The sequence below is a fragment of the Hyla sarda genome, chromosome 9 (assembly GCF_029499605.1).
Source record: "Hyla sarda isolate aHylSar1 chromosome 9, aHylSar1.hap1, whole genome shotgun sequence".
Lineage (NCBI taxonomy): Eukaryota > Metazoa > Chordata > Amphibia > Anura > Hylidae > Hyla > Hyla sarda.
The window spans coordinates 696264-719996 of record NC_079197.1 but is presented as its reverse complement, the minus strand read 5'-3'; the positions used below and the strand labels follow the sequence as shown (position 1 = coordinate 719996).

General features: G+C 48.0%; 2 long non-coding RNA genes across 3 annotated transcripts in view; one reads left to right on the top strand and one right to left on the bottom strand.

Moving 5' to 3' along the window:
• Nucleotides 1-14600, bottom strand: part of LOC130291039 (uncharacterized) — a 47136-nt gene extending 32536 nt beyond the window's left edge. The window contains exon 1 of the long non-coding RNA XR_008847774.1: nucleotides 14447-14600. This is a non-coding gene — a long non-coding RNA (uncharacterized LOC130291039). The remainder of the gene's footprint in view (nucleotides 1-14446) is intronic.
• Nucleotides 14601-14624: 24 nt separating this feature from the next.
• The window catches only part of LOC130291041 (uncharacterized), a 122996-nt gene continuing 113887 nt past the window's right edge, over nucleotides 14625-23733 (top strand). For both annotated transcript variants that reach the window (XR_008847775.1, XR_008847776.1), the window contains exons 1-2: nucleotides 14625-14747; nucleotides 19935-20025. This is a non-coding gene — a long non-coding RNA (uncharacterized LOC130291041). The remainder of the gene's footprint in view (nucleotides 14748-19934; nucleotides 20026-23733) is intronic.

The following is a 23733-nucleotide window of genomic DNA, read 5'->3' as shown; positions in this document are numbered from 1 at the left end:
TCATGTCACATCACCCCTCTCTCCCCTCGTCACTTCTCCCCCCCCATTTCATGTCACATCTCTCCCCCCCATTTCATGTCACATCTCCCCCCATGTCATGTCACATCAATCCCCCCATTTCATGACACCTCTCCCCCATGTTATGTCACATCACTCCCCTCTCCCCTCATGTCACTTCTCCCCCCCCCCCCCCCCACATGTCAGAACTCCCCCGGGGCAGAGAAAACATAATAAACCTGATGCTCCCTCGCCCCGGTTCCTGTGCAGTCCGATGGCTTATGGTATTTACAGGACCTTCCGGCTCAGCCAATCACTGGCCTGACACATGACACCACCGATTGGCTGAGAGAGAAATGTCCTGGAACCAGCTGTGAGCACAGAATAGATACTGGGACCGCACTGAGGAAAACAGGATCTGCAGCAGACCTACAGGGACAGAAGTGACAGATAAGGACTCCGCAGACAGGGCCCAAGGCTGCAGAGTTCTCACAAATACCAGGATAACAACACTCCGACCTCTGACATCTCAAAATATCTTACATCCATGTTTGGGGCCATACTGTTAATGTAGACTTTTTACATTTTACTTCCTATATAAATATATGATTAAGCTGTGAGCAGTGTTTCCCAACCTGTGTGTCTTCACCTGTTGCAAAACTTCAACTCCCAGCATCCGTTGGCTGTCCGGGCATGCTGGGAGTTGTAGTTTTGCAACAGCTGTAGGCACACAGGTTGGGAAACACTCATCTGTAGGATGGGCGATAAGTATATGAATGCTGGGGGCTCCACCGCTAGGACCACCACTATAATGAGATTGCGAATTCTGTGTCCTCCATCTGAAAGGAGCGAAGGTCATGAATAAATAAATAAAGGTCGTGGAGATAGCCAACGAGCCTAGGATTAGGGTTTCCTGACATTTTAATGGGTACGGTCACAAACCTTGCATGGATCAATAGTACTAGGGACTTCTTTATAGGGGTTGAGCTGCGAAAAGTAACTTTTCCCCTGTCCACAGGATAGGGTGTCTGATCATGGGGGTTCAACCGCTGGGACACCCCGCGATCTTCTGAACAAGCCCTGGATCTCTCAGAGGAGTGCATGGGGACAGAACATGCTCCATTTATTCTCTATTAGAGCGCCAAAGAGACCCCAGTTCTGTACTCAGGCACCTCTGGGTCACACGTAATGGATCGGCAGCATATTTTACGCTGCGTATCTGCTGGTGGCCCGACCTTAGTGTGCTCCTTCAATGGATAGGGGATAAAAAATGTTGCGCTGTACATCTTATAGGGGTTGTGCAGCAAAAAGTAACTTTTCCCCTGTCCACAGGATAGGGAATAAGTTCAACCGCTGGGACCCCCCATGATATTCTAAACGGGCCCTGGGTCTCTCAGAGGAGCGCATAGGGACAGCTTATGCTCCATATTCTCTCTATAAGAGCACCGAAGAGACCAAAGTGCTGTGCTCGGGCATCTCTGGGGCTCCCATAGAAATTAGTGGAGTGCGTGCTGCTGAGAGACCTGGGGCCCTTTCAGGAGATTAGGAGATCAATTACAGGATATCCCATTCTTAGGATCCCCCAGAAAACAACTGTAATGTACAGAAGAACCCAGTAGAAAATACCACCACAAGGAAAATCCGGCCCTGCATAGGTCTGAAAGTATTCCTACAGACAGCAGCTGTTGTATGGCAAAGGCTTCTAAGTGTCGTCATAAAAATTACGTAAAATATTTCTTATTTAACAAAAAAAAACAATGAAGACTGAAGGATTTCTACTTACTGGAAGTGTTATAATTTTAGCAGGAAAAGTTTTATAAAGTTTGGAAGAAAACATATGAACATCTTTTATTATCTGTTCTCCCTGATGATGTCTCCGGCTCTTCTATGTATTTTAGTCATATATGATAATCAGTCACTAATGAGGTTCTTATCCCTCTGTCCCTTTTCCTTTTGATGTTGGATTCAGGACAATCGGTCCAAGAGCTTCCGTTCTAGCGGACTAGAATTATCTAATTAAAGAGCGATTTCTGCTCCTCTAGCACTCGCTGGCACAGGACGAGGGGTCTGCTGCTCTTTATAACTGGACTTTATAACTTCCTATCTTCACCGCATTGCCAAGCGTTATATATGGTAAAATCTGATAATTGGTTTCCTTTGACAGGCTGTTTACCTGCACTTAACCCAATACACTGAGTTATAGTGCAGGTAAACAGCAGGGGAACTCCGGTACCCAAGTGCTTGTCCCCTATCCACAGGATGCTATGGAAAGGGGATAAGGGTCTGATCACAGGGGGTCAGACAGCCGTGATCTCCTGCTCAGCTCCCTTTCTCTCTCAGACCACTAGGACCCCCCACAATCTCAGTGAAGATTACATGCGGTAGCCGAAATGTGCTCAATTCATTTCCATGGGTGCGCCGAAGAGACCTGAGTACAACACACGGGCATCATCGGTGCACCCATAGAAACTAATGGAGCATGTGCCGTCTACCGCACCACGCACTCGAGAGTCCGGAGATAGCGGGGGTCCCAGCGGTCAGACCGCATGAGATCGGCTACTTATTAACTTATAATTTATAAATTTATTTTGGCTGGAGTTCTCCTTTAACCTTCCCAATAACATCATCTTGTATGAGATGTAAGCATTGTTACAAACTACAGTAACGTGATGGCTCTAGCACTGCAGACAGGGATCAGCAGCCGCACAATGGTGATATATACAGTAACATGTGATGTCTCTAGCACTGCAGACAGGGATCAGCAGCCTCACAATGGTGATATATACAGTAATGGGATGGCTCTAGCACTGCAGACAGGGATCAGCAGCCTCACAATGGTGATATATACAGTAAGGTGATGGCTCTAGCACTGCAGACAGGGATCAGCAGCCTCACAATGGTGATATATACAGTAACATGTGATGGCTCTAGCACTGCAGACAGGGATCAGCAGCCTCACAATGGTGATATATACAGTAACATGTGATGGCTCTAGCACTGCAGACAGGGATCAGCAGCCGCACAATGGTGATATATACAGTAATGTGATGGCTCTAGCACTGCAGACAGGGATCAGCAGCCTCACAATGGTGATATATACAATAACATGTGATGGCTCTAGCACTGCAGACAGGGATCAGCAGCCTCACAATGGTGATATATACAGTAACATGTGATGGCTCTAGCACTGCAGACAGGGATCAGCAGCCTCACAATGGTGATATATACAGTAACATGTGATGGCTCTAGCACTGCAGACAGGGATCAGCAGCCTCACAATGGTGATATATACAGTAAGGTGATGGCTCTAGCACTGCAGACAGGGATCAGCAGCCTCACAATGGTGATATATACAGTAAGGTGATGGCTCTAGCACTGCAGACAGGGATCAGCAGCCTCACAATGGTGATATATACAGTAACATGTGATGGCTCTAGCACTGCAGACAGGGATCAGCAGCCGCACAATGGTGATATATACAGTAAGGTGATGGCTCTAGCACTGCAGACAGGGATCAGCAGCCTCACAATGGTGATATATACAGTAACATGTGATGGCTCTAGCACTGCAGACAGGGATCAGCAGCCTCACAATGGTGATATATACAGTAACATGTGATGTCTCTAGCACTGCAGACAGGGATCAGCAGCCTCACAATGGTGATATATACAGTAATGTGATGGCTCTAGCACTGCAGACAGGGATCAGCAGCCTCACAATGGTGATATATACAGTAACATGTGATGGCTCTAGCACTGCAGACAGGGATCAGCAGCCTCACAATGGTGATATATACAGTAATGTGATGGCTCTAGCACTGCAGACAGGGATCAGCAGCCTCACAATGGTGATATATACAGTAATGTGATGGCTCTAGCACTGCAGACAGGGATCAGCAGCCTCACAATGGTGATATATACAGTAATGTGATGGCTCTAGCACTGCAGACAGGGATCAGCAGCCTCACAATGGTGATATATACAGTAACATGTGATGGCTCTAGCACTGCAGACAGGGATCAGCAGCCTCACAATGGTGATATATACAGTAATGTGATGGCTCTAGCACTGCAGACAGGAATCAGCAGCCTCACAATGGTGATATATACAATAACATGTGATGGCTCTAGCACTGCAGACAGGGATCAGCAGCCTCACAATGGTGATATATACAGTAACATGTGATGGCTCTAGCACTGCAGACAGGGATCAGCAGCCACACAATGATTATATATACAGTAATGTGATGGCTCTAGCACTGCAGACAGGGATCAGCAGCCGCACAATGGTGATATATACAGTAACATGTGATGGCTCTAGCACTGCAGACAGGGATCAGCAGCCTCACAATGGTGATATATACAGTAATGGGATGGCTCTAGCACTGCAGACAGGGATCAGCAGCCTCACAATGACTCCCCCACAGCCAGGAATATAAAGTCACCAAAACATAAATGTACAATCTGCTGGAATTTGCTCAATGAAAACCTCCCAGCAACAAATAACAGGAAATACTTGACAGCACGAGACTGAACACAAGGTGCATCCGCCGCATCCTCACCCAGACCTCATCACAGGAATTCACCATGTACCAAAGAGGAAAACTAATATAAAGACGTGAGTGATAAATGCTGATAATAAGTGATAATCTGCTGGGATCTGCTGGGGAATCAGTCTCCTCCCCCCTCTGGCAGCTCTTACTATAAACCCTTCAAATATATAAGGCTGGATTCACATCACGTTTTTCCCCATACGGGAGCGCATACGGCAGGGGGGAGCTAAAAACTTGCGCTCCCTTATCCCTGCGTATGCGGTCCCATATGTAATTCATTTCAATGAGCCGACCGGAGTGAACCGGTCAGCTCATTGAAATGAATTACATACGGGAGCGCACACGCAGGGATACGGGAGCGCAAGTTTTCAGCTTCCCCCTGCCGTATGGGGAAAAACGTGATGTGAACCCAGCCTAAGTAAGGGTGCGTTCACAAGGCCGTCTGTCCCGTTTTTTTCCCCCCCCGTTTAGGTTCCATTGTTGCTGCTAAACGGATTACAAACGGTTGTGAAATAATCCCATTGATGTCAATGGGATTTTTTTACAATCCTTTCATATCCAAATCTAACATTGAAGTCTATGGAAAACGGATATGCCTTTAATGTCATCGGTTTCCATCCGTTTTTCAATCCGTTTTTACTTCTGACCATGCTCAGAACAAACAAAAACCTCTGCGGCACTACACACAGTAAGCTGCACTCATCTCACACACTGCAGCACTACACACAATAAGCTGCACTCACCTTACACACTGCGGCACTACACACAATAAGCTGCACTCACCTTACACACTGCGGCACTACACACAATAAGCTGCACTCATCTCACGCACTGCGGCACTACACACAAGCTGCACTCATCTCACACACTGCAGCACTACACACAATAAGCTGCACTCACCTTACACACTGCGGCACTACACACAATAAGCTGCACTCATCTCACGCACTGCGGCACTACACACAAGCTGCACTCATCTCACACACTGCGGCACTACACACAATAAGCTGCACTCACCTTACACACTGCAGCACTACACACAATAAGCTGCACTCATCTCACGCACTGCGGCACTACACACAACAAGCTGCACTCATCTCACACACTGCAGCACTACACACAACAAGCTGCACTCATCTCACACACTGCGGCACTACACACAATAAGCTGCACTCACCTTACACACTGCGGCACTACACACAATAAGCTGCACTCATCTCACGCACTGCGGCACTACACACAAGCTGCACTCATCTCACACACTGCGGCACTACACACAATAAGCTGCACTCACCTTACACACTGCGGCACTACACACAATAAGCTGCACTCATCTCACGCACTGCGGCACTACACACAAGCTGCACTCATCTCACGCACTGCGGCACTACACACAATAAGCTGCACTCACCTCCCACACTGCGGCACTACACACAATAAGCTGCACTCACCTCACACACTGCAGCACTTCACACAACAAGCTGCACTCACCTCACGCACTTGGGCACTACGCACAATAAGCTGCACTCACCTTACACACTGCAGCACTACACACAACAAGCTGCACTCACCTCACGCACTTGGGCACTACACACAATAAGCAGCACTCACCTTACACACTGCAGCACTACACACAATAAGCTGCACTCATCTCACGCACTGCGGCACTACACACAATAAGCTGCACTCACCTTACACACTGCAGCACTACACACAACAAGCTGCACTCATCTCACGCACTGCGGCACTACACACAATAAGCTGCACTCACCTTACACACTGCAGCACTACACACAACAAGCTGCACTCACCTCACGCACTGCGGCACTACACACAATAAGCTGCACTCACCTTACACACTGCGGCACTACACACAATAAGCTGCACTCACCTCACACACTGCGGCACTACACACAATAAGCTGCACTCACCTTACACACTGCAGCACTACACACAGTAAGCTGCACTCATCTCACGCACTGCGGCACTACACACAATAAGCTGCACTCACCTCACACACTGCGGCACTACACACAACAAGCTGCACTCACCTTACACACTGCGGCACTACACACAATAAGCTGCACTCACCTTACACACTGCGGCACTACACACAATAAGCTGCACTCACCTCACACACTGCAGCACTACACACAATAAGCTGCACTCATCTCACGCACTGCGGCACTACACACAATAAGCTGCACTCACCTTACACACTGCAGCACTACACACAATAAGCTGCACTCCTCTCACGCACTGCGGCACTACACACAATAAGCTGCACTCACCTCACACACTGCGGCACTACACACAACAAGCTGCACTCACCTCACGCACTGCGGCACTACACACAATAAGCTGCACTCACCTTACACACTGCAGCACTACACACAACAAGCTGCACTCACCTCACACACTGCGGCACTACACACAATAAGCTGCACTCACCTTACACATTGCAGCACTACACACAATAAGCTGCACTCATCTCACGCACTGCGGCACTACACACAATAAGCTGCACTCACCTCACACACTGCGGCACTACACACAATAAGCTGCACTCACCTCACACACTGCAGCACTTCACACAACAAGCTGCACTCACCTCACGCACTTGGGCACTACGCACAATAAGCTGCACTCACCTTACACACTGCAGCACTACACACAACAAGCTGCACTCACCTCACGCACTTGGGCACTACACACAATAAGCTGCACTCACCTTACACACTGCAGCACTACACACAATAAACTGCACTCATCTCACGCACTGCGGCACTACACACAATAAGCAGCACTCACCTTACACACTGCAGCACTACACACAATAAGCTGCACTCATCTCACGCACTGCAGCACTACACACAATAAGCTGCACTCACCTTACACACTGCAGCACTACACACAACAAGCTGCACTCATCTCACGCACTGCGGCACTACACACAATAAGCTGCACTCACCTTACACACTGCAGCACTACACACAACAAGCTGCACTCACCTCACGCACTGCGGCACTACACACAATAAGCTGCACTCACCTTACACACTGCGGCACTACACACAATAAGCTGCACTCACCTCACACACTGCGGCACTACACACAATAAGCTGCACTCACCTTACACACTGCGGCACTACACACAATAAGCTGCACTCATCTCACGCACTGCGGCACTACACACAATAAGCTGCACTCACCTCACACACTGCGGCACTACACACAACAAGCTGCACTCACCTTACACACTGCGGCACTACACACAATAAGCTGCACTCACCTTACACACTGCGGCACTACACACAATAAGCTGCACTCACCTCACACACTGCAGCACTACACACAATAAGCTGCACTCATCTCACGCACTGCGGCACTACACACAATAAGCTGCACTCACCTTACACACTGCAGCACTACACACAATAAGCTGCACTCCTCTCACGCGCTGCGGCACTACACACAATAAGCTGCACTCACCTTACACACTGCAGCACTACACACAACAAGCTGCACTCACCTCACACACTGCGGCACTACACACAATAAGCTGCACTCACCTTACACATTGCAGCACTACACACAATAAGCTGCACTCATCTCACGCACTGCGGCACTACACACAATAAGCTGCACTCACCTCACACACTGCGGCACTACACACAACAAGCTGCACTCACCTCACACACTGCGGCACTACACACAAGCTGCATTCACCTCACGCACTGCGGCACTACACACAACAAGCTGCACTCACCTCACGCACTGCGGCACTACACACAATAAGCTGCACTCATCTCACGCACTGCGGCACTACACACAATAAGCTGCACTCACCTCACACACTGCGGCACTACACACAAAAGCTGCACTCACCTCACACACTGCGGCACTAAACACAGTAAGCTGCACTCATCTCACGCACTGCAGCACTACACACAATTAGCTGCACTCACCTTACACACTGCGGCACTACACAAAATAAGCTGCACTCACCTCACACACTGCGGCACTACACACAATAAGCTGCACTCACCTCAAACACTGCGGCACTACACACAACAAGCTGCACTCACCTCACACACTGCGGCACTACACACAATAAGCTGCACTCACCTCACACACTGCGGCACTACACACAACAAGCTGCACTCACCTCACACACTGCGGCATTACACACAACAAGCTGCACTCACCTCACACACTGCGGCACTACACACAACAAGCTGCACTCACCTCACACACTGCGGCATTAAACACAACAAGCTGCACTCACCTCACACACTGCGGCACTACACACAACAAGCTGCACTCACCTCACATACTAAGCCACACTCACCTCACATAATAAACCACACTCACTTCACATAATAAGCAGCATTCACCTCCCATAATAAGCCGCACTCACCTCACATAATAAGCCCCACTCACCTCACATAATAAACCACACTCACCTCACATAATAAGCCCCACTCACCTCACATAATAAGCCGCATTCACCTCACATAATAAACCACACTCACCTCACATAATAAGCCGCATTCACCTCACATAATAAACCACACTCACCTCCCATAATAAGCCGCATTCACCTCACATATTAAGCCGCACTCACCTCACATAATAAGCCGCATTCACCTCACATAATAAACCGCACTCACCTCACATAATAAGCCCCACTCACCTCACATAATAAGCCGCATTCACCTCACATAATAAACCGCACTCACCTCACATAATAAGCCCCACTCACCTCACATATTAAGCCGCACTCACCTCACATAATAAGCCGCATTCACCTCACATAATAAACCGCACTCACCTCACATAATAAGCCGCACTCACCTCACATAATAAGCCGCATTCACCTCACATAATAAGCCGCATTCACCTCACATAATAAGCCGCACTCACCTCACATAATAAGCCGCACTCACCTCCCATAATAAGCCACAATCACCTCACATAATAAGCCGCACTCACCTCACATAATAAGCCACATTCACCTCACATAATAAGCCGCACTCACCTCACATAAGCCGCACTCACCTCACATAATAAGCCGCACTCACCTCACATAATAAACCACACTCACCTCCCATAATAAGCCGCACTCACCTCACATAATAAGCCGCACTCACCTCCCATAATAAGCCACAATCACCTCACATAATAAGCCACAATCACCTCACATAATAAGCCGCACTCACCTCACATAATAAGCCGCACTCACCTCCCATAATAAGCAACAATCACCTCACATAATAAGCCACAATCACCTCACATAATAAGCCGCACTCACCTCACATAATAAGCCGCACTCACCTCACATAATAAGCCACAATCACCTCACATAATAAACCGCACTCACCTCACATAATAAGCCGCACTCACCTCCCATAATAAGCAACAATCACCTCACATAATAAGCCACAATCACCTCACATAATAAGCCGCACTCACCTCACATAATAAGCCGCACTCACCTCACATAATAAGCCGCACTCACCTCACATAATAAGCCACAATCACCTCACATAATAAACCGCACTCACCTCACATAATAAGCCGCACTCACCTCACATAATAAGCCACAATCACCTCACATAATAAGCCGCACTCACCTCCCATAATAAGCCACACTCACCTCACATAATAAGCCGCACTCACCTCACATAATAAACCGCACTCACCTCACATAATAAGCCGCACTCACCTCACATAATAAGCCACAATCACCTCACATAATAAACCGCACTCACCTCACATAATAAGCCCCACTCACCTCACATAATAAACCACACTCACCTCCCATAATAAGCTGCACTCACCTCACATAATAAGCCGCACTCACCTCACATATTAAGCCGCACTCACCTCACATAATAAGCCGCATTCATCTCACATAATAAACCGCACTCACCTCACATAATAAGCCGCACTCACCTCACATAATAAGCCACAATCACCTCACATAATAAGCCGCACTCACCTCACATAATAAACCACACTCACCTCACATAAGCCACATTCACCTCACATAATAAGCCGCACTCACCTCACATAAGCCGCACTCACCTCACATAATAAGCCGCACTCACCTCACATAATAAGCCGCATTCACCTCACATAATAAACCACACTCACCTCACATAATAAGCCGCACTCACCTCACATAATAAGCCGCACTCACCTCACATAATAAACCACACTCACCTCCCATAATAAGCCGCATTCACCTCACATAATAAGCCGCACTCACCTCACATAATAAACCGCACTCACCTCACATAATAAGCCGCATTCACCTCACATAATAAGCCGCACTCACCTCACATAATAAGCCGCACTCACCTCCCATAATAAGCCACAATCACCTCACATAATAAGCCGCACTCACCTCACATAATAAGCCACATTCACCTCACATAATAAGCCGCACTCACCTCACATAAGCCGCACTCACCTCACATAATAAGCCGCACTCACCTCACATAATAAACCACACTCACCTCCCATAATAAGCCGCACTCACCTCACATAATAAGCCGCACTCACCTCCCATAATAAGCCACAATCACCTCACATAATAAGCCACAATCACCTCACATAATAAGCCGCACTCACCTCACATAATAAGCCGCACTCACCTCCCATAATAAGCAACAATCACCTCACATAATAAGCCACAATCACCTCACATAATAAGCCGCACTCACCTCACATAATAAGCCGCACTCACCTCACATAATAAGCCACAATCACCTCACATAATAAACCGCACTCACCTCACATAATAAGCCGCACTCACCTCCCATAATAAGCAACAATCACCTCACATAATAAGCCACAATCACCTCACATAATAAGCCGCACTCACCTCACATAATAAGCCGCACTCACCTCACATAATAAGCCGCACTCACCTCACATAATAAGCCACAATCACCTCACATAATAAACCGCACTCACCTCACATAATAAGCCGCACTCACCTCACATAATAAGCCACAATCACCTCACATAATAAGCCGCACTCACCTCCCATAATAAGCCACACTCACCTCACATAATAAGCCGCACTCACCTCACATAATAAACCGCACTCACCTCACATAATAAGCCGCACTCACCTCACATAATAAGCCACAATCACCTCACATAATAAACCGCACTCACCTCACATAATAAGCCCCACTCACCTCACATAATAAACCACACTCACCTCCCATAATAAGCTGCACTCACCTCACATAATAAGCCGCACTCACCTCACATATTAAGCCGCACTCACCTCACATAATAAGCCGCATTCATCTCACATAATAAACCGCACTCACCTCACATAATAAGCCGCACTCACCTCACATAATAAGCCACAATCACCTCACATAATAAGCCGCACTCACCTCACATAATAAACCACACTCACCTCACATAAGCCACATTCACCTCACATAATAAGCCGCACTCACCTCACATAAGCCGCACTCACCTCACATAATAAGCCGCACTCACCTCACATAATAAGCCGCATTCACCTCACATAATAAACCACACTCACCTCACATAATAAGCCGCACTCACCTCACATAATAAGCCGCACTCACCTCACATAATAAACCACACTCACCTCCCATAATAAGCCGCATTCACCTCACATAATAAGCCGCACTCACCTCACATAATAAACCGCACTCACCTCACATAATAAACCACACTCACCTCCCATAATAAGCCGCACTCACCTCACATAATAAGCCACACTCACCTCCCATAATAAGCCGCACTCACCTCACATAATAAACCACACTCACCTCCCATAATAAGCCGCACTCACCTCACATAATAAGCCGCACTCACCTCACATAATAAACCACACTCACCTCACATAATAAGCCACAATCACCTCACATAATAAACCGCACTCACCTCACATAATAAGCCACAATCACCTCACATAATAAACCACACTCACCTCACATAATAAGCCACACTCACCTCCCATAATAAGCCGCACTCACCTCACATAATAAACCACACTCACCTCACATAATAAGCCACAATCACCTCACATAATAAGCCGCACTCACCTCACATAATAAGCCACAATCACCTCCCATAATAAGCCGCACTCACCTCACATAATAAGCCGCACTCACCTCACATATTAAGCTGCACTCACCTCACATAATAAGCCGCACTCACCTCACATAATAAGCCACATTCACCTCACATAATAAGCCGCACTCACCTCACATAATAAGCCACACTCACCTCACATAATAAACCACACTCACCTCCCATAATAAGCCGCACTCACCTCACATAATAAACCACACTCACCTCACATAATAAGCCCCACTCACCTCACATAATAAGCCACACTCACCTCACATAATAAGCCGCACTCACCTCACATAATAAACCACACTCACCTCACATAATAAGCCCCACTCACCTCACATAATAAGCCACACTCACCTCACATAATAAGCCGCACTCACCTCACATAATAAACCACACTCACCTCCCATAATAAGCCACATTCACCTCACATAATAAGCCACAATCACCTCACATAATAAGCCGCACTCACCTCACATAATAAGCCGCATTCACCTCACATAATAAACCACACTCACCTCACATAATAAGCCGCACTCACCTCACATAATAAGCCGCACTCACCTCACATAATAAACCACACTCACCTCCCATAATAAGCCGCATTCACCTCACATAATAAGCCGCACTCACCTCACATAATAAACCGCACTCACCTCACATAATAAACCACACTCACCTCCCATAATAAGCCGCACTCACCTCACATAATAAGCCACACTCACCTCCCATAATAAGCCGCACTCACCTCACATAATAAACCACACTCACCTCCCATAATAAGCCGCACTCACCTCACATAATAAGCCGCACTCACCTCACATAATAAGCCGCACTCACCTCACATAATAAGCCACAATCACCTCACATAATAAACCGCACTCACCTCACATAATAAGCCACAATCACCTCACATAATAAACCACACTCACCTCACATAATAAGCCACACTCACCTCCCATAATAAGCCGCACTCACCTCACATAATAAACCACACTCACCTCACATAATAAGCCACAATCACCTCACATAATAAGCCGCACTCACCTCACATAATAAGCCACAATCACCTCCCATAATAAGCCGCACTCACCTCACATAATAAGCCGCACTCACCTCACATATTAAGCTGCACTCACCTCACATAATAAGCCGCACTCACCTCACATAATAAGCCACATTCACCTCACATAATAAGCCGCACTCACCTCACATAATAAGCCACACTCACCTCACATAATAAACCACACTCACCTCACATAATAAGCCCCACTCACCTCACATAATAAGCCGCACTCACCTCACATAATAAACCGCACTCACCTCACATGATAAGCCGCACTCACCTCCCATAATAAGCCGCACTCACCTCACATAATAAACCGCACTCACCTCACATAATAAGCCGCACTCACCTCACATAATAAGCCGCACTCACCTCACATAATAAGCCACACTCACCTCACATAATAAACCACACTCACCTCCCATAATAAGCCGCACTCACCTCCCATAATAAGCCGCATTCACCTCACATAATAAACCGCACTCACCTCACATAATAAGCCGCATTCACCTCACATAATAAGCCGCACTCACCTCACATAATAAGCCGCACTCACCTCACATAATAAGCCGCATTCACCTCACATAATAAACCGCATTCACCTCACATAATAAGCCGCATTCACCTCACATAATAAGCCGCACTCACCTCACATAATAAGCCGCACTCACCTCACATAATAAGCCGCACTCACCTCACATAATAAGCCGCACTCGCCTGAGATTTCCGCGCTTAGGTACAACTGAGACTCTGAGGTACACGCCGAGAATTGTGGGAGTTGTAGTTAACTGGCGCTCCTTGTCCTAGGAAGACAACGTGTCTAGGACTACAGCTCCCATGATCCCTTGTGCCCAGCGCGTACCAAGTCATTGGGAACAGCCAATCAGATGGAGGAATGCGGCTCCACACACCCTGGAGGTTCTTTCTGTCAGCAGCAGTACTACGATCATCCTCAGCCTGGCCGGAGATCTCAGTGACGTCATATCGCCACTCCGGTGAGTACTGGGCTCCAATGTCTTATACAGATTTTTGTTCCTAAAGATGCGGATATCTTATTTTAACATGAATAAGAATCCACAGTGTTCAGGAGTTATTTAGTCCCCCGGGGCTCCCCCCCCCCCCTCAGCATCATCCCCGTGTCATGGATTGAATCCACCGGCACAGAACAGGGGTGAGGCTGGGGGGAGGGGGGTACACCTCACTTCCCCCCCCCTCACCTCACATCCCCCCCCCCCTCACCTCACATCCCCCCCCACCTCATATTTCCCCCCCTCACCTCATATCCCCACCCTCTCACCTCACATTCACCCCCCCTTTACCTCACATTCCCCCCCTCACCTCACATTCCCCCCCTCACATCCCCCCCTCACCTCACATTCACCCCCCCCCTCACCTCACATTCCCCCCCCCTCACCTCACATTCCCCCCTCACCTCACATTCCCCCCCCCCACACCTCACATTCCCCTCACCTCACATCCCCCCCTTCACCTCATATCCCCCCCCTCACCTCACATTCCCCCCTCACCTCACATTCACCCCCCCCCTCACCTCACATTCCCCCCTCACCTCACATTCCCCTCACCTCACATCCCCCCTTCACCTCATATCCCCCCCTCACCTCACATTCCCCCCTCACCTCACATTCCCCTCACCTCACATCCCCCCTTCACCTCATATCCCCCCCTCACCTCACATTCCCCCCCTCACCTCACATTCCCCCCTCACCTCACATTCCCCCCTCACCTCACATTCCCCTCACCTCACATCCCCCCCTTCACCTCATATCCCCCCCTCACCTCACATTCCCCCCTCACCTCACATTCCCCCCTCACCTCACATTCCCCCCTTCACCTCACATTCCCCTCACCTCACATCCCCCCCTTCACCTCATATCCCCCCCTCACCTCACATTCCCCCCTCACCTCACATTCCCCTCACCTCACATCCCCCCCTTCACCTCATATCCCCCCCTCACCTCACATTCCCCCCTCACCTCACATTCCCCCCTTCACCTCACATTCCCCTCACCTCACATCCCCCCCTTCACCTCATATCCCCCCCTCACCTCACATTCCCCCCTCACCTCACATTCCCCCCTCACCTCACATTCCCCCCTTCACCTCACATTCCCCCCCCCCTCACCTCACAGTCCCCCCTCACCTCACATTCCCCCCTCACCTCACAGTCCCCCCCTCACCTCACATTCCCCCCTCACCTCACATTCCCCCCTTCACCTCACATTCCCCCCTTCACCTCACATTCCCCCCCTCACCTCACATTCCCCCCCTCACCTCACATTCCCCCCCTCACCTCACATTCCCTCACCTCACAGTCCCCCCTCACCTCACATTCCCCCCCCTCACCTCACATTCCCCCCCTCACCTCACATTCCCTCACCTCACAGTCCCCCCTCACCTCACATTCCCCCCCCTCACCTCACATTCCCCCCTTCACCTCACATTCCCCCTCACCTCACATTCCCTCACCTCACATTCCCCCCCCTCACCTCACATTCCCCCCCTCACCTCACATTCCCCCCCTCACCTCACATTCCCTCACCTCACAGTCCCCCCCTCACCTCACATTCCCCCCCTCGCCTCACATTCCCCCCCTCACCTCACATTCCCTCACCTCACATTCCCCCCCTCACCTCACATTCCCCCCCTCACCTCACATTCCCCCCTCACCTCACATTCCCCCCTCACCTCACATTCCCCCCTTCACCTCACATTCCCCTCACCTCACATCCCCCCCTTCACCTCATATCCCCCCCTCACCTCACATTCCCCCCTCACCTCACATTCCCCCCTCACCTCACATTCCCCCCTTCACCTCACATTCCCCTCACCTCACATCCCCCCCTTCACCTCATATCCCCCCCTCACCTCACATTCCCCCCTCACCTCACATTCCCCCCTTCACCTCACATTCCCCTCACCTCACATCCCCCCCTTCACCTCATATCCCCCCCTCACCTCACATTCCCCCCTCACCTCACATTCCCCCCTCACCTCACATTCCCCCCTTCACCTCACATTCCCCCCCCCTCACCTCACAGACCCCCTCACCTCACATTCCCCCCTCACCTCACAGTCCCCCCTCACCTCACATTCCCCCCTCACCTCACATTCCCCCCTTCACCTCACATTCCCCCCTTCACCTCACATTCCCCCCCTCACCTCACATTCCCCCCCTCACCTCACATTCCCCCCCTCACCTCACATTCCCTCACCTCACAGTCCCCCCTCACCTCACATTCCCCCCCCTCACCTCACATTCCCCCCCTCACCTCACATTCCCTCACCTCACAGTCCCCCCTCACCTCACATTCCCCCCCCTCACCTCACATTCCCCCCTTCACCTCACATTCCCCCTCACCTCACATTCCCTCACCTCACATTCCCCCCCCTCACCTCACATTCCCCCCCTCACCTCACATTCCCCCCCTCACCTCACATTCCCTCACCTCACAGTCCCCCCTCACCTCACATTCCCCCCCTCGCCTCACATTCCCCCCCTCACCTCACATTCCCTCACCTCACATTCCCCCCCTCACCTCACATTCCCCCCCTCACCTCACATTCCCCCCCTCACCTCACATTCCCCCCTCACCTCACATTCCCCCCCTCACCTCACATTCCTCACCTCACATTCCCCCCCTTTACCTCACATTCCCCCCCTCACCTCACATTCCCCCCCTCACCTCACATTCCCCCCTCACCTCACATTCCCCCCCTCACCTCACATTCCTCACCTCACATTCCCCCCCTTTACCTCACATTCCCCCCCTCACCTCACATTCCCCCCTCACCTCACATTCCCCCCCTCACCTCACATTCCCCCCTTCACCTCACATCCCCCCCTCACCTCACATTCCCCCCCTCACCTCACATTCCCCCCCTCACCTCACATTCCTCACCTCACATTCCCCCCCCCTTTACCTCACATTCCCCCCCTCACCTCACATTCCCCCCTTCACCTCACATTCCCCCCCTCACCTCACATTTCCCCCTCACCTCACATTTCCCCCTCACCTCACATTTCCTCACCTCACATTCCCCCCTCACCTCACATTTCCCCCTCACCTCACATTCCCCCCTCATCTCACATTCCCTCACCTCACATTCCCCCCCTCACCTCACATTCCCTCACCTCACATTCCCCCCCTCACCTCACATTCCCTCACCTCACATTCCCCCCCTCACCTCACATTCCCCCCCTCACCTCACATTCCCTCACCTCACATTCCCCCCCTCACCCCCCCCCCCCCTCACCTCACATTCACCCCCCCCCCCCCCTCAACTCACATTCCTTCTGAACTGGGCGTTCCCCGAGACGGGTGTCATCAGAGATTACTTAGACAGAAAAGAACAACCTTAACTTCAGAAGCTCATAAGTACTGAAAGGTTTAAGATTTTTTAATAGAAGTAATTTACAAATTTGTTTAACTTTCTGGAGCAAGTTGATATATATATATATATAAAAACGTTTTTTCCTGGATAACCCCTTTAATTTCGAGGGTCATTTTCCGCCGTGATCTGTAGTTTTTATCGGTAACATTTCTGTTTTCTTGGGACTGTTTTTTTAAAAATCTTTTTATATTAATTATTTTTCTGATATATGATGTCATTTAAAATCAGCATTTTTGACATTCAACAATTTTTGTATGTTTATGCCATTCACCATGCGGTTCAATAAACCTTATGGGGGTTATTTACTAATGTGTTTGAATTTGTGCCCAAAAAAAACCCTTCAAACCAGACCATCACCTCTTCCCCCATCAAAAAATAAAAACAGGCGTGGCCGCATGGGAAAAGGGCGTGACCCGATACAAGGGGTATGAACCCAACACAGGGGTCGTGTCCACGACAAAAGGGGCGTGTCAAGACTTATTCACTAAGGTTTCCACATAAAAGTAGAAATACCTGTAAAATGCTAGAAGACAGGTGATTATATTCTTTTTCTAGGGGAGGGGCTTTTTTATTTACTTTAGTAACACTTTTTTATTTTACACTTTTTAAAATCCCCTTAGAGGACTGTTATATGTAATCACTAGGTTGTGTTCACTGTATAATGCTGGACCTGTTACATATAGCATTTTCCAGTGTGTTCTGCGCTCCACTGGCTGAGCCATGCTACATAATTGAATCGGTGATCCAGTGGCCGGAGACAGGTAAGGGGACCTTCCGCCACCGCTTTAGCCTATCAGACCCCTTCAATCTCGTTGCGGGGGTCCGATGAGCACATTTTCACATCAAAAATGTTGTGTTTCCATCAGATATTCAGTATTTTACATGAGAATGATCCAATAATTACACTAGTCACACCAGTTTTTCAAAAGTGGGCGTGGTTATGTAAATTTCATGTTTATGGATGAGATATAGATATATGGTTTTTTAATGTTGTTTTTTTCATGTTCACCTCACCTGCACTCGCATTAAATACCTGAACCTGTTTTATTTATACTGTTATCGCTTATATGGACACTAGTAATCACTGAATATCATGTGAGATGCTTCCACCAGAATTTTCTCTGATAAAAAATTTGGCACAAAAAAATGTTAACCCTTCAATGTTTGGGGCTTGACTCTGCAATGTGCAGGCAGCACAATACGCAGCACATTTTGCTTGTAGCACCGTCAGATTTTTCTGTGAATTTGTTGTGATCTGTGACGGATTGTGCTACCTGTGGCCTTCCCAGATCCTGTGCCGCTCAGTGATGTTACCGAAAATCACCAGTTACCGAAAATCACCAGTGTCATAGGCACCACGAGCCCTTACCAGCACTACCTAGTGGCTTCATATTATTCTGGGTTTTTTTCAGATGCCATCCTTTTCAAGATCTGTGCTTGCTTGACTGAATGGAAACATCCTTATTTATTTCCATTTGCTGTAAAAACTGGTACAGATCCTAAGCTTCTCACAGCTGGCATTTTGCTACATTTGCATCCTGTGTGACGGTCCTGATCTAACCACGGCCAGCGCACAGTTCTCTCTTCGGTTACTATTGTGTTGGTGAATTGTATCAGTCCGGTGTCCAGTCTGTATAGTTCACAAAGGAATGTTTAGATCGGATACAACTGAAGCGAACCCACAGCTGTGAACAGTATTAGATGTAAAGAGTTTTGTTATATTAGCTTCGGGGTGGTCTTTAATGTAATTTCCTCTGTTCCCCCGGCAGGTGTTCGCTCCTCAGGCCCGGGCTTGTCATCGCATTTTGGCACCTTATAGGGTGCGTTATGTCTGCTCCGTGTCACGTGACATCTCTACAGGTAACCATGATTAATGCAGAACTGTTCGCACTTTTAGGATGGTGGAAGCCCTTGTATTAAAGAAGCACTTCATTCCACCACATCTATACATTTCATCATTGTAACTGGGTCATGTGATCACAAATCTGACCCCTGGGAAATAATTGAAAGAGTTACTCCGGGGAAATAAAACTTATCCTTTATGCACAGGAAATTAAATGCATCCCCTGTGATCTCCTGCACGGGGTTAGTGGTGGTGGTGGGGGGGGGGGGGGTGGGTGGATATTCACCCGTCCTCGACATGCTGCGGCCCCCATCCTCGGGGATGGGCTTCAGTGACGGCTCGTTCATCCAATCACCTGGCTGAGACCACACCCTGTTAGCTCTCTGGGCATGCTGGGAGTTGCACTTTTGCTACAGCTGGAGGCACTCTGGTTGGGAAACACTGATCTTAAAGAGCGCTCCCCAACCTGTGACTGTCCAGGCATTTTGAAAATTGTAGTTTTGCAACAGCTGGAGGCACACTGGTTGGGAAATACGGATCTTGAGGACGTCCCCCAATCTGCAGCTGTCCAACTCCCAGCATGCCTAGACTCTGGGCATGCTGGGAGTTGTAGTTTTTAAACCGCTGGTTAAAAAAAAACACTGATTTATTATCCCACAATCCATTGCTCTGCAGTCCTGGACCTACAGTTCTGTTCACCCTCCCTGAGGATGTGCTCACACACAAAAATGTTGATATTTTACTTCAAGTGTGCAAAACACACAAGTGTGTCATTTTTTACAACAGTTTTGGAAAATCACAACAGTCAAAATGCAGTAAAAATGTAATGTGAACACAGTCTAAAGACTTCAGACCTTTATAAAACACTTCACCTGGGTGAACTCGTATTAGATTATTTGCCAGAGAATTAAAGGGGTATTCCAGGAATTTTTTTTATTTGACTATGCTACAGGGGCTGTAAAGTTAGTGTAGTCATAATATAGTGTCTGTACCTGTGTGTGACGGTTTTCTCACAATTCTTCTGTGATTTTCACCCCAATATATACAGGGTGCGCCATTTCTATGGATACACCATATATACACCCTATATACTCTATACAGGGTGCGCCATTTCTATGTATACACCTTAATAAAATGGGAATGGTTGGTGATAACTTCCTGTTTGGGGCACATTAGTATATGTGAGGGGGGGAACGTTTCAGGATGGGGGGGTGACCATGCCGGCCATTTTGAAGTCGGCCATTTTGAATCCAACTTTTGTTTTTTCAATAGGAAGAGGGTCATGTGACACATCAAACCTATTTGGAATTTCACAAGAAAAACAATGATGTGTTTGGTTTTACCGTAACTTTATTCTTTCATGAGTTATTTACAAGTTTCTGACCACTTATAAAATGTGTTCAATGCGCTGGATTGTCAATGCCCCCTCTTCTCTATATACTGCTATATACTACTATATACACCGCAGGAGAAATGCTAGCACAGGCTTCCAGTATCCGTATACACTGCTATATACTACTATATACACCGCAGGAGAAATGCTAGCACAGGCTTCCAGTATCCGTATACACTGCTATATACTACTATATACACCGCAGGAGAAATGCTAGCACAGGCTTCCAGTATCCGTATACACTGCTATATACTACTATATACACCGCAGGAGAAATGCTAGCACAGGCTTCCAGTATCTGTATACACTGCTATATACTACTATATACACCGCAGGAGAAATGCTAGCACAGGCTTCCAGTATCTGTATACACTGCTATATACTACTATATACACCGCAGGAGAAATGCTAGCACAGGCTTCCAGTATACGTATACACTGCTATATACTACTATATACACTGCAGGAGAAATGCTAGCACAGGCTTCCAGTATCCGTATACACTGCTATATACTACTATATACACCGCAGGAGAAATGCTGGCACAGGCTTCCAGTATACACTGCTATATACTACTATATACACCACAGGAGAAATGCTAGCACAGGCTTCCAGTATACACTGCTATATACTACTATATACACCGCAGGAGAAATGCTAGCACAGGCTTCCAGTATCCGTATACACTGTTATATACTACTATATACACCGCAGGAGAAATGCTAGCACAGGCTTCCAGTATCTGTATACACTGCTATATACTACTATATACACCGCAGAAGGAATGCTAGCACAGGCTTCCAGTATCTGTATACACTGCTATATACTACTATATACACCGCAGAAGGAATGCTAGCACAGGCTTCCAGTATCTGTATACACTGCTATATACCCCTATATACACCGCAGGAGAAATGCTAGCACAGGCTCCCAGTATCTGTATACACTGCTATATACTACTATATATGCCGCAGGAGAAATGCTAGCACAGGCTTCCAGTATCCGTATATATACTGCTATATACTACTATATACACCGCAGGAGAAATGCTAGCACAGGCTTCCAGTATCCGTATACACTGCTATATACTACTATATACACCGCAGGAGAAATGCTAGCACAGGCTTGCAGTATCCGTATACACTGCTATATACTACTATATACACCGCAGGAGAAATGCTAGCACAGGCTTCCAGTATCCGTATACACTGCTATATACTACTATATACATCGCAGGAGAAATGCTAGCACAGGCTTCCAGTATCCGTATACACTACTATATACTACTATATACACCGCAGGAGAAATGCTAGCACAGGCTTCCAGTATCCGTATACACTGCTATATACTACTATATACACCGCAGGAGAAATGCTAGCACAGGCTTCCAGTATCCGTATACACTGCTATATACTACTATATACACCGCAGGAGAAATGCCAGCACAGGCCTCCAGTATCTGTATACACTGCTATATACTACTATATACACACTGCAGGAGAAATGCTAGCACAGGCCTCCAGTATCCATATACACTGCTATATACTACTATATACACCGCAGGAGAAATGCTAGCACAGGCTTCCAGTATACACTGCTATATACTACTATATACATTGCAGGAGAAATGCTAGCACAGGCTTCCAGTATACACTGCTATATACTACTATATACATCGCAGGAGAAATGCTAGCACAGGCTTCCAGTATCCGTATACACTACTATATACTACTATATACACCGCAGGAGAAATGCTAGCACAGGCTTCCAGTATCCCAAGTTTCAGGTGCTGCACATCTCGTATCTTCACAGCATAGACAATTGCCTTCAGATGACCCCAAAGATAAAAGTCTAAGGGGGTCAGATCCAGAGACCTTGGGGGCCATTCAACTGGCCCATGACGACCAATCCACTTTCCAGGAAACTGTTCATCGAGGAATGCTCGGACCTGACCCCCATAATGTGTTGGTCACCATCTTGCTGGAAAAACTCAGTGAACGTGCAGCTTAAGTGCATAAAGAGGGAAACATCATCATGGAGCAATTTCACATATCCAGTGGCCTTGAGGTTTCCATTGATGAAGAATGGCCCCACTATCTTTGTACCCCATATGACGCACCATACCATCAATTTTTGTGTTCCAACAGTCTTGGAGGGATCTATCCAATGTGGGTTAGTGTCAGACCAATAGCGGTGGTTTTGTTTGGTAACTTCACCATTCACATAAAAGTTTCCTCATCACTGAACAAAATCTTCTGTGTAAACTGAGGGTCCTGTTCACATTTTAGTTTTGCCCATTCTGCAGCCCCTGAAACTATGGATACTTGAAGCCT